Source organism: Struthio camelus, chromosome 2 (assembly GCF_040807025.1).
Source record: "Struthio camelus isolate bStrCam1 chromosome 2, bStrCam1.hap1, whole genome shotgun sequence".
NCBI lineage: Eukaryota > Metazoa > Chordata > Aves > Struthioniformes > Struthionidae > Struthio > Struthio camelus.
Window position 1 is genome coordinate 37300966 of NC_090943.1, and position 12043 is coordinate 37313008.

Consider the following 12043-nt stretch of genomic DNA (forward strand, 5'->3'; position numbering starts at 1 on the left):
TTATATTGGGGCAAATGACATAGAGTAGCAAGGGACATCTGCATGCTCGGTCTGCGTCTGGGGTGCATTCAGATTCTGGCTGTTGCTACTAAGTATGTTTACAGAATAATTTCCTGGGAAAGAAGTGCACACACTGGGCCAGACTCTGCCACTAAGCAAAACGAGAACAGTCCTGGTCAAATAAACTTGCAGTCTAATGCTGCACAAACTCAGGCTCACCGGGAAATCTAAAGGAAGATTTTGATTTAACAAAAGAGGGTTGTTTGTCTCCTGGGGGTCTCCCTTTCCTTCTGCTGTAGCCATAGAAATAATAACAGATGGCTGCAGATAAGTGGATGGTCTGAAATTAGTGAATTCTTCAGAGAAATCACAATATACAAGGTCAGGAAATTTTTCCATATGGAGGAGATGCATTGGAATAAGACAGAGATAAGGACAGAAAAGGTGCATGAAGGAATTGTTACAGTTGTCATTGGTGATGAGAGAAAATGTGGTGGAAAACAAGAGAAAAAATGAGACAGCTGAGGCAGGCTGGGGGGGTATCAGCAGGGCTTTGAAGGCAAGGCCCTGGATTTTAAACTTAGCAACAGGCAAAGACGACACACACGGATTCAAAGTGCAAAATTAGCTCTTGCTACTGATAGCAGTGGAAGATAATGTAGAAGAAACTGGAAAGAAGCAAAGTATATGGCTGGTAAGCCAACAAAAAAGAGTAACATATAATATATGTGCTGAGCATTTACTCAGTCTACAAATGCATAAGAAGTCTGATGTGCCCTTTTTCAAACTTCCTGTGCATGCCTGCCCTGGATTTCAAGCTGTCTACAAATCAGAAAAGCACTGGCAAAAATAATTTGGCAGCAGATGGCTGCTAAAAGCAGCCATCCACTGCCCAAAGTATTAGGGTTGGCAGCCTAGAAATGTGCTGTCAATGCTTGGCAGCTTAGAAACGTGCTGAAAGGTACTAGTCACACAGCTGAAAGAGCACCTCTCCCTCAGTAAATAGTTCACCTCAATTTAAGAAAAAAAGATGCTTCAAAAGGATTTTACAAAAGACTTCTTCAAACAACTCCACTTAACTCTGTTAAATCACACTTTTAGGAAACACTAATGCCTTTTCTTTGAAGACTATCCCAAAACTAGCTGGAGTAGTAGCTGCAACAACTACTAGTACATGCAGGGCAAGTATTTACCACCTCCTTTCATAAAATACTACCCTTTGCAAGAGTCTGTGCATCTAAAAGGAGGAGGAGATGGTAAAAGGTAGTCATAGATATGGAGTAAGAAGACAACACGAAGAGAAGCACATGTTCCAGTTCTTTGAAATGGGGGAAAGGTGCCTGTGGACATTGCTATACTTGAAAATACCTCTGACCTGACCTCTCTCTGAGCACCTATCTTCCCACATCTCAAGCCTCTATCACTCTTTTTTGGGGGATGAAATATTATAATGCTTCTGCTTTCAGACGGGGCCTTGTCTGCACTTTCCAGATTATTGATTATGATTCCCTTAGTTCTTCATACATAACTTCACATCCTGTATTTCTATTTTCTCTAGTAACAATAGCAGCAATGAATGGCCAGCTTAAAATCTACTATCTTTGCTTGCATATGAAAGCCTTTTAGATAAAGCGTATCTTTAAAACAATGAAGAGATGTATACTGTCTATACATACAATTGTTAGGCTTACCATCCTCTTGATCAAGGAAGACTGGATTTATTTAAATTCTTTTTGCAGTCTTGCTCCTTCTGTTTCTGTCAGCTCATCTCCACGGGGAGGTTCTGATAGGTGATCTTCCCCTCCTGCGTCTTCTCAAAGGGCTTAAAACTGTTTCAACTCCTTTTGATTTTCAAGGTCACAGACTGAAGTTTCCTTCTCCTTGGAGACTGCATGCAGCGTCCCTGAATCTTCTAGTTTCACCTATTATCTTTTTCAATGTGCACTTGGCTATTCTTATCTGGGAATCAATTACATGTTCTTTGTTTGCTCTTCCCACAGCCTCAGACTAAGCTAGACCAAGATGGGATGCTCTCTGAATTCAGCCTGTACATAAAATATTTTCCCTCCGTGATCCAGACATGTCTCTTTCATAGAACTGTTGCATCTCAGTGCTCAGAATTATATTACATCTCTTCATTTTTGTCAATTACCCATTGTAAGTATTCCAAACCACTGCCGTTCCTACCGCTGTGATTCAAGATCAGACTAAACTTTATTGTGACTGCACAAAGAACATGATCAATAGACCCTGATTGCTTATGTTGTATTATGCTCGTGTCAGCCTTAGAAAGTCAATCTTAGTAATCTATGAATACTTCATTGTATAATTTAAATGAAGATTAGAACTGTGAAAATTGTTATTCTACCAATCTCTTACATATACAAATGTCAGTACAGAAACTCAGATTGCCTAATTAAAAGAAGAAATACTTCTTTTTTCCTGAAAGATCCTGTTTATTTATCTACCATTTCAACGCAGAGAATGCAAACTCCTTAGACAACCATAACTTAAAGGGAAGAACTGGAGGGCATCTCCTATGCAGCAGCCTTGATTAGGGATTAGGATCTGGACAATCTGACCTAATGCAGACATAGTCTATCGGAAATAAATTCTTGTGCCAAAGGTTAAACAACTTGCTCCACTGTGCTTCAGGCATGGCTGCTAGTGCAGAAGCCACTGGAGATAAGCAGCCCCTTCCTTATTCCCATTTACAGTCTCCTCTCTTCTCAGGAGAATAGAAAAAGTAAGTCCTTGCAATCAACAGTGATTGTTCTTAAGCTTGAACTTCTGCAGTGCTGTTCTCTGCTTAACTTAGATCTGTGTAACTTAAGGTCTAAATCAGTGGGACTAATTTTTAGGTGCTTTGAGAGATCAAGCCAGAGTGCAGTGCATCTTGCAAGACTGAGGTTATTTTGAGTAGCCCTTTGAACATTACACTGGGGCTTCTTGCTGGCCATCTAGGGCCTGTACCTGTCTGACACACTTCATAGTCCCCGTATTCTGGGATATTGTCCTTCTTGGGCCCCTGTCTCCTGTGATTCGCATGGGAGGTGCAAAGCTTTAGTTCACCATTTACAGTCTCATACATTTCCGTTATCTAGTTAGTTCATCCAGGCAGACTCTAATCTGCTTCATAAAGTGAATAGTTGTAAGAACCATTTACATGGCACTGAAGTAGCGCAGCTGCTTGACAGCACACACCAATGCTACACCGGACAGGAAAAATAAATCCATCTAAAGAAAACCTCAGGAAAAGTTTAGGTGGACAAAACATAATTGTTCCACTAAAATGCATCCAAAAAACCACCATGAGTTGGATTCACTGCATTACTAAGTGGTTACGTCTTTGCTGATGTCAGTGGATTCGCAGCTGTTCACAACAACATGAATTTGGCCTTGGATCTAACAGTCCTGTTTCTTGGGGGAGGGGTATAGAGAAAGGTTGTTTGGTTTTGGATAAAAGTGGGTCAGCAATTTCGTTATAGCCCCACTCACTGCCCAGTGGAAACTGGTAACTCCCTTACTGTATCCCAGTTGTATGCATATTACTGGGGAGATATCTACATGTTAGCACTCCTGAGGAAGTGAGATATCATAGGTCAATGCATAACAAGCACTGTCTGGCCTTTATGCATTCACAAAGACCTTGATCAATTTGTTGGAATTATACATTATTTTCTAAAGCTATAATAATATACACTCTTGAAAGAGCAGTGATACTCTTCCCAGCGTCCCTGCCACGCTAAGGCTAGCTATCAGGTGTTAGCTACTATGAGAAAATACATACATTCAGTTTCATTGCCATGAAACTGAAAAGCCTAAATTTCCTATCAGGTTTCTGGATCAGGTGGAGGAGTGCACAGCACAAAGCATGAGGAAAGGCTGCTCCTGGCAACATGTACTTGCTTAACATTGCTTGGAGACAGACAGGTCCAGCGTATCTTACGACCCTCTGTCTAGTGCATCTTGCCACCCTCTCTGCCACCCCGTCTACCAGCTCCACCGGGGGTCAGCTGCCCCTGTGCCAAAGATCTACGGTCGAACTCTGATACGGCCCAGCTGCAACTTGGCCCAAACTTCTGAGGAGACTGCTGGGTTGTGACAAAAAGCTGTGAGAAAGTCTGAAGGGAGTAGTCAGGCAAGATAACGAAAGGTAAAATTACAGAGGTAGGACTGTTGAATGGGGATAGTTAGGAGTCCAAAAGGATCCAAGAGGAAAAACACTGACAAGGAAAGGCATAAAATCCTAAAGGCGGGGAAACGGGGAGCCACCACTGTCACTGGAGGACCTGATGACAGAGGACAACTCAGCAACCCTGAGGGTCTGCTCTAGGAAACAACCAGGCTAGCTCACTTCCTCTGCACTGATGCCGGCCGGCCAGGCCAGCTTCAGGTGCCTTTTTGGGGGAGGTGAGCATATGAACACCAGCAGCCTGTTAAATCCTAGCTATCTTTTATGTGCATTAGCCAGTAAATAACTGCTTTATACTTACAGGCTCTGTTTGTCCTGACTGCAGAGTCTCTTTGCACATGGCTAAATGTGCCCGCACACAGTGAACCGAACAGCATCAGTTACATCATCTACTGCAGAGCAGCTTCTTTCTGAAACTGTTAATCATTGTTTCTTTTAACTATCCAGCCTCTTCCTACCTGCAAAACAAAGTAAGCATTTGATGAAATGAGCATGACGAATACATCAGTGTCATTCCGAGATGATTCCTCAAAACTAGTTACTCCCAATAGCACACTGCGTTAGTAACACCAAGGACCACTACTCCTTCAACAGTCATTTGGAGTTCAGGCTCCCAAGCACAGAAGGTCTCCTATCTCTGTGGTATGAAAAGCCTCCAAAAAGCTCAGTCCAGTGGGTCACTGTGGGGAGAGAAATTAGAGGGGCTGGGTATTTTTTCATTCTCTTCAACTAAATGGAAAAATTACTCAACTTATCTGTGTAGTCCCTTCACTTTGCTAACTAACCAGTGCTTTTTAAGTTCGTAAGTTCCCTTCTACAGCCACAGAGAGCGGGTAAAGTTGGGCATACCATTCACTTTTGTGCAAGCTCCATGCTGACCCATACATGCTATCCCAGGGATGAGGGGAGCAGTAGGAACTCTTCTAGCAGGCAGGATGGAACTGCAGCAATACCAGCAAAGCATTACAGCCCAACGGGCCCGTTCTCCATCCTCACGGGGTTTCACACATCAGGTCCTGCAAAACATTTTTGCTCCTCCTAAGGGAACTCGACCGTTTGCTTACGGCTTGTGGGGCACTCCATCGCGCACGTGCAACAAGCAGACTCTGACATATACTTACCCTTTCTCAAACTTTTCTGTCTTGTATTACCTCTCAGAGTGGGACAGCTAAAAACTGCCAAGGAGCTGAGAAATGCAGCCAGCACTAAGTCCATGTATGAATGGAAACAGGTGAAAATTTATTCTACAATAGTTTTTTCATGATACAAAAAGAGACATAGAAAGAAACATTCCACATATAAGCATGTGAATGCTACTGTCTTACCCATCAAAATCCATAATGAATTCTCCATCTGCCTGCAGGTTCCCATTAGAATTAACCCTGACAAAATATCTTTTACATTCAAACAACAAGTGCTTAACAAGGAGCAAAAGTTTTATTAGACTTAAATGATCACAGGCTCATGCTTCTTTTCTTACTTGACATAATCCAGAACAAACTATCACTTAAATGGCATTTTAATCTTCATGTGATGACAGTCTCAGTTTCAACATCAACAATTCAACATTAATTCTTATTTTCTCAAAAAAAAAAAAAAAAAGGTTGCTTCTAAGGCTATTGGGCAATTATGTAAGTAACATAATACTGTTTATAATTAGATATTTTTAGCTGGATATACATGACTTGGTTCCAAAGGAGGTGCCTCAATTGCACGTCTCTTGAGGATGACTCATACATTGTTTCCTTGAAGGCATCCCATTCCAGGCAGCATTTGAAATGGAAAAATGTGATTTATTTTAAAAAGTATATATAGAAGTATCATCACATTGATTAGTGGGATTTAAAAGTTGTGAGTTCCTTTAAGTGATGACAGAATCCAACATTAATATGAAGAGAGTTCCACTCTTCTGTAGCGTGCTGGCACAAAAGTGTTTAAACTGTGCCCACATAAGGGTTTTCCCCTGACGTGGGCAATCCTTCCCTCTCGTTCATGTCGGTCTTTAAATGAGAAGCAACCCCTTGACTTATTCAAGTAGAGGAGATTCAGGGATATAGCTTGTTTATCTTGGAAAATGAGTAAAAAGTTGTGAATTGGAATTGGTCATATCAACTTTTGAAATCTAACATTTGTGATCTACATCATTGGTAGATGAGACGGCATCAACTACGTGCAACTGCTATTGTTACGCTCCTTTTCTGTACCTCAGTTTCCAGTTCTGATGCTAACCTACTGTGAACTTAAACAAGTTCAGATACCTAAATACCTAACGTCTGAATTCCCCTACTTATACAGTGGATTTATTAACACTGAGAGCCACCCCCAATAGGAGCTGTTTAGATGCAGCTGATCCTTCTTCTTCTAGGTTTCTTACAGAAAAAGACTCATTCTAAAGAGGGGCAGACAGCCCTTGCGGGGGGTCTAGCCACTTGTGCTGGAAAAGGACAGGCCTCTCCTATTGTATGTCATCATTTTAGGGTTATGGTATTTAAAACTCCCTGGAAATAATGCATGGTAAAGTCTTTACCAAGTAGGTGTCTACTAACTTTAAGCAATAAAACTCAGAAAGGTAATTTTTTTTTTTATAATTCATTTCCCTGTAGACTTTCTTTTTTTTATTATCCTATGGTTATGACCTTACTACAAAATCTCCCTCATTAGGGCTGCTTGCTTTTCTCTCTTCTGGTCAAGGAAGACTAGAGCTTCCGAAGCTCAGCAGTACATTCAGACTCCACTGGCCCGGCACCTGGCAAGCTCCCACAGGTCATTTCCAAAGGGCAGCAGACTGTGCTACCGGCACACGGCAAAGCCAGCCCCAAATCCTTATACTTCAGAGACCGGCTTGCTTTGTTTTGCTGCTCTATGGATACGTTATTATAACCTGTATGATATAATTACTGAATTGGCTTGAAGACACTGACGCAAATATTATTTTTTCCTTGAGGAAGGTGCAGAGAAGTGGATTGGATTAAAAGTATTGTAGAAAGCATAAATATTTATCATTCTTCAGACTGGAAAAGCCAACTTAAAGAAAAGGTCTGGAATTGGTTCCAGACATTAACAAAAACTAAGCAGATATATTCCATCTAAGGCAAACATAAATGACTTAAGAACTTTGAGCAACACATCCTGTGGCAGAATTAACTTCACCCCACCCACTGGCTGGGGTCAGCCAAACAGGGAGCCAGAGAATCCTTTTCTTTCCTTCTTGTATTGTTTATCTGCTCCCGAAAGGAGATTATTTTCAGAATATTTATGTGCGTTTGTCACAGTTGCCTCCTTTAGCTGGCTCTGACCATAAATTATTCGAGAGTTACCTAAAATGGGAGTGCAGACAGTGAAAAAGGACCCCTGCCTGACAAAAAACATGTACCAACCTGGGCTCCCAGGACAAAGCTGCGCTCAGTCATTAACCCCGCCTGTCCCAAAACTCACCAGCGAAATACAGATGAGTTGTATTTCAACAGCAGTGTAATTAAATAACATGATATCTAACTAGAAAGAATGCAGGAGGTACAGTTTCAAAAACAAGTACTGACTTGTACCAAATTTTGCATATTCAAACTGCTGTCTAAAGTTAGGCGCCCTAAAAACTGAGGAAGAAACTGCTGCTGGAGCAGCCCCAGTCTTCCTGCTCCTTGACACAAACTTGCTGCTTTGAAATAAGCATTACGGCTCGAGTTAACAGACAGTAAAAATTAAATAGAAAACAAAGCAGTTACATAGTTGAGGCTATTTTGTGGTCCACTTTTTTCAAAAAAACCAAAGGACACCTGAACTTTTAATGCAAAAAAGGAAGCAAAAAAATTAACTTCCTTACATCATGAACAAGCAAATAAAGTGTAAAAATGTTTTAGTCTCTCTTCCCTCAGACTTTAAAGCTGTAATGCAACCTACATATCTATCAGGACAGAAGGTAATTTGGAATATCAATTGATGCTGTAAGCCATAGTTCAGAGAGTTTTAAGAGAATGACATTTTCCCCTTCCATTAGCACTGAAGTCACAAGTCTAAATGATGACAGAAATAAAAAATAAAAAATTTTCATTAAGACAAGAGAATGAGACTGTGCAAAAAGCACACCTGAAATCTAGAAACAAGCAACAAGAAAGTCTTAATTCAAGACAGTAAAACAACTATCCAAACCATGAAATCAGAAGGACTTCTAATAAACTGTTTGGGAGACAGTATCCTCACCCAACCCAAGGAAATCATTTAAACAGAATTCCCCTTGCCCTTTGGCACAGCTCAGAAGGAATCACAAAAGGTGGGACAAAAGGTTCTTTCAGAGAAGAGAAAGCTGGCACCTAGTAAGAACACGTTTCTAAGAAGATCAAGGACAGTTAAAAATTTACCAGTCAAAACTGGAATATTGATTTCAGGAAGTCTAAGTTGTCCCACTGCTCTTGAGAGTACAAGGGAAAATACACTACTTGATCTCCTTAATGCATGCAGTCAGGTGCCCTGGCTAATGCACTGATAAACCCATTTTCTCCTTGAAGTTCATGCCTCCCTTGAGTGTCAATGCTGTGACTTGCCCTGGCCCCCTTTCTGGCATAACCCAGTAAAAATTCTTATAGGTAGCTGTATGGGGAAAAAGGTCTGGGGGACATGAAGGGCAGCCTGGAGCTTTTTAAAAATCTGGGATGGTTTAAGACGAAAAGAATAAAAACATTACAGTTTGGAAAGTATTTTGCCACTTTGTTAGATAACACACAAGACACGCATGCAGTCCATTTCAAAGAGTCAAACCCGCTGACAACCCCTTTCTTAATACTATCCCCAACTGAGCATCTAGCTTCATCTTTGATATCATATGTCCTTTAATCCAGTGGTGTCTGATTTGAGTGCTTGTCATTGACCTTTTTGTTCTCTGCTGTGACACTTTGGCTTATATTTCTCTAATCCACGTGATATCAGTTGACTACACATTCAAGAGGAGAAATGGTTTGAAAAACAGTGTTCATTAAATATATGAGTAGAGTCTCATCTGAGCAGTCTTTCTTTCATACTGAATGTGCCAGCTCTTCTCCAGTCAATATACACTGAATAAAGCCTGTTACCATTCCAAAGAGTCACGATCTTCCGTTCGATTTTGTTGTTTCATCTAGGTTGTCAGCTATATTCACGACAACAGCAACACCCATCACATCCATCAGTCATTCATGTCAGTGTAACTAGAGGGCACTCAACCTATCATAAAAGCCAGCCCAAGGCATGTGAATCTTTCACTATACTACTCCCCAAAATAGAATTATAATACCGCTAAGCCTCACAACAATATTAAATCTTTTTGACAGGATCACAGTGATTTTCAAAGGAGATGGCTTGATGCAGGAAAGCAGGATTTCTCTCTCCGCATCCCAGTCTCACTGGGAAGAGAGAAGGGCTCCCTTGGGAGCCTTCATTTCATGGTGAAAGCTGCACTGCAAGCCGGCAATGTGACATTCTCCATCTCCAGCACAACTGGCTCCTTCTCTCCCACTTTCCTCACACACCTCTCCGCAGCTTCCCTATTGTCCCAAACATGTGTGCTTTGCCTGCAACAGGCAGAGGTACTGCTGGCTAGAGCAAGGGAAGGAAGGGAAGGAACGGAGAGGCCTTGCGAGTAGTACTACCTCATCTGAAGGAAGGAGTGGCATGGGAGAAGGGTGAAGAGGCCCAGGCCCAAGAGCAGAAAACACAAACATAGCATGACAGATATATCAATATTGTGGCAGTCATTTCCATAATGAGTCCATATCACTGTGACACAATTTGAAAGCCATACATTCAGATTCAGAACTTTTTCTTTTAGCTCTGTTTTGTGAATTGGAAAAAACAAAGCACAAGTGAATAGTTAGTGTTTACAGACAGTATTTTACACATTACTCATGCTAAAACAAAAAGGGGAATTAACCTGACGCTAATGCCAAAGTAACTGAAGAGCATTCATTCTGCCCACAGAAGCACCTCCGAGCAAAAAAGATGCTATAAATATTCTGAGTTTAGGTTTCACTCCAGCAAGCAGCTTTATGTAAGTAGTACTCTGGGTCCTTCTGAATCTGTACTGAAGAACTAGGCCTTGCTACTCTTCTAAATATCAGCACAGAACACTACTACTTATCTTGGTGGAAACAGATTCACCACACTATGGCTTAGAGATTATTAGATTAAGCAAACAATGTCCACTAAAACATTTGAGGCTATCCAACCCTGCTGCATAAAGGAGTTAAGCAGTATTCGCTGATAGCTCAGAAAGTAATTTGATACATTTTTGAAACCACAGTGGGTAAGATACTGTTTGTGCCAGATCAACTATTTCCCTGTCAAACTCATAGACAAAATGAGGAGTAATAAATGAGGAGGGATAAAATTTTTAATTTAAACCCTAGTTTGTGAATTGGAGGATAAGATATCATTAAATTGTTAATGTTTGCAGAGTGCTTCAAGATTAACATTGTGTTTGGAAGAGATGCAGCACATTATGATGCTTTCATTTCTATTATTTTATCAATTCATGCTACAAATCACTTATTTCATGATTTTAAATTAATTTCTGAGATTTCACAAGAAGCTGACTCTTCCACTTTTTTCCAATTCTCAGCTCAAAGTTCTGAATAAGAGATTTTGTCTCTGAGATTATACTATGTTCTGCCATCCCTCCAAGATATCTTCCTTACACTGAAATCTACAAACTCTATACATGTACTTTTTTTCATCTTGACCTGTTTTTCCTTTGTAGCTTTGTTTAATTACAAATGGCAGTGCATGTATGTGCACATACACACACACACAAACAGGGAGGTGCTAGCCAGTTCTCAGCAAAAAAGGAACATAGCATCTCATCACACTTAAAATGACATTTAACCTTATAAGCATTTAAATCTAAACTAAATCTAGAACTCTCTCTAAATGTAGTACTGACACATAGGCAAAGTAAATGACAGCCAAGTCAAACTTTTTTCCTAGTTCGCTGCAAAGGAGAAAAGGCTATGGTTATTTTTGTTTTTAGATACTTTTGGAGCACTTAGATATTACAGAGATAGAAGCCACAAAAGCACATAGATAAACGGACAACCACTCTTGCATTACTCTGTTTGCACTACACTGTCCCTGGTTTTGCCAGGGCTACTTCCCCTAATGATTAGAATTATTAGCATTAATACATAGAAGTAGTCGTTCTGTACTACACTAAACGTCCAAAGAGGTGCCTGTCACATCAACAGGCAGATAACACGACGTCCATATCCAGATCAGGTTCAAATGAGGGGTCAACCGTTCCCAAGTATGGGGAGCGGTTTCAATGACATTTCAGACTGAGGGTAATCCTGTGATCCAAGCAATCTCCATACGCAGCAATGGGCAACATAACAAAAGGCCAGGTTCTTCAGTGAGGTCTTCACTACTCAGGGCCAAAGTACTAGATGAACAGCTTGTCAGGGAGCAACAAGAGCCGCCTGCTCCACAAGAGAGGGTGAGCCGGGCGCGGAGCTGGGAGCAGAGCGTGATACCAGGGCAGACAGGGACAGCGACCTCACCAGCACGGAGCCAAGAGGCAGGGCAGCAAGTCAGGGTCAGGATCAGGTCCAGAGGCAATGATCAGGGTCAGACACAGTTGGGTGGTCACCTGGCAAGTCAGGAGAGACGAGGCAGGTCCCAGGGCAAGCCAGGAATCCCAGCCAGCAGGTGCAGGAGCTACAAGACCCGGCATCACCATAGTTGCTGCCCAGCTGTGATGTAGCACAGGTGGAGGCCAGTGGCAAAGCCTCTCCTTCAAAGCAGCTCCCAAGGGCAAGGAGAAGTTTTGAGCTTTCTTCACAACATCTTTCATCAGTGCAGGAGCTGACCTTGAACTCAGCAAGTCTG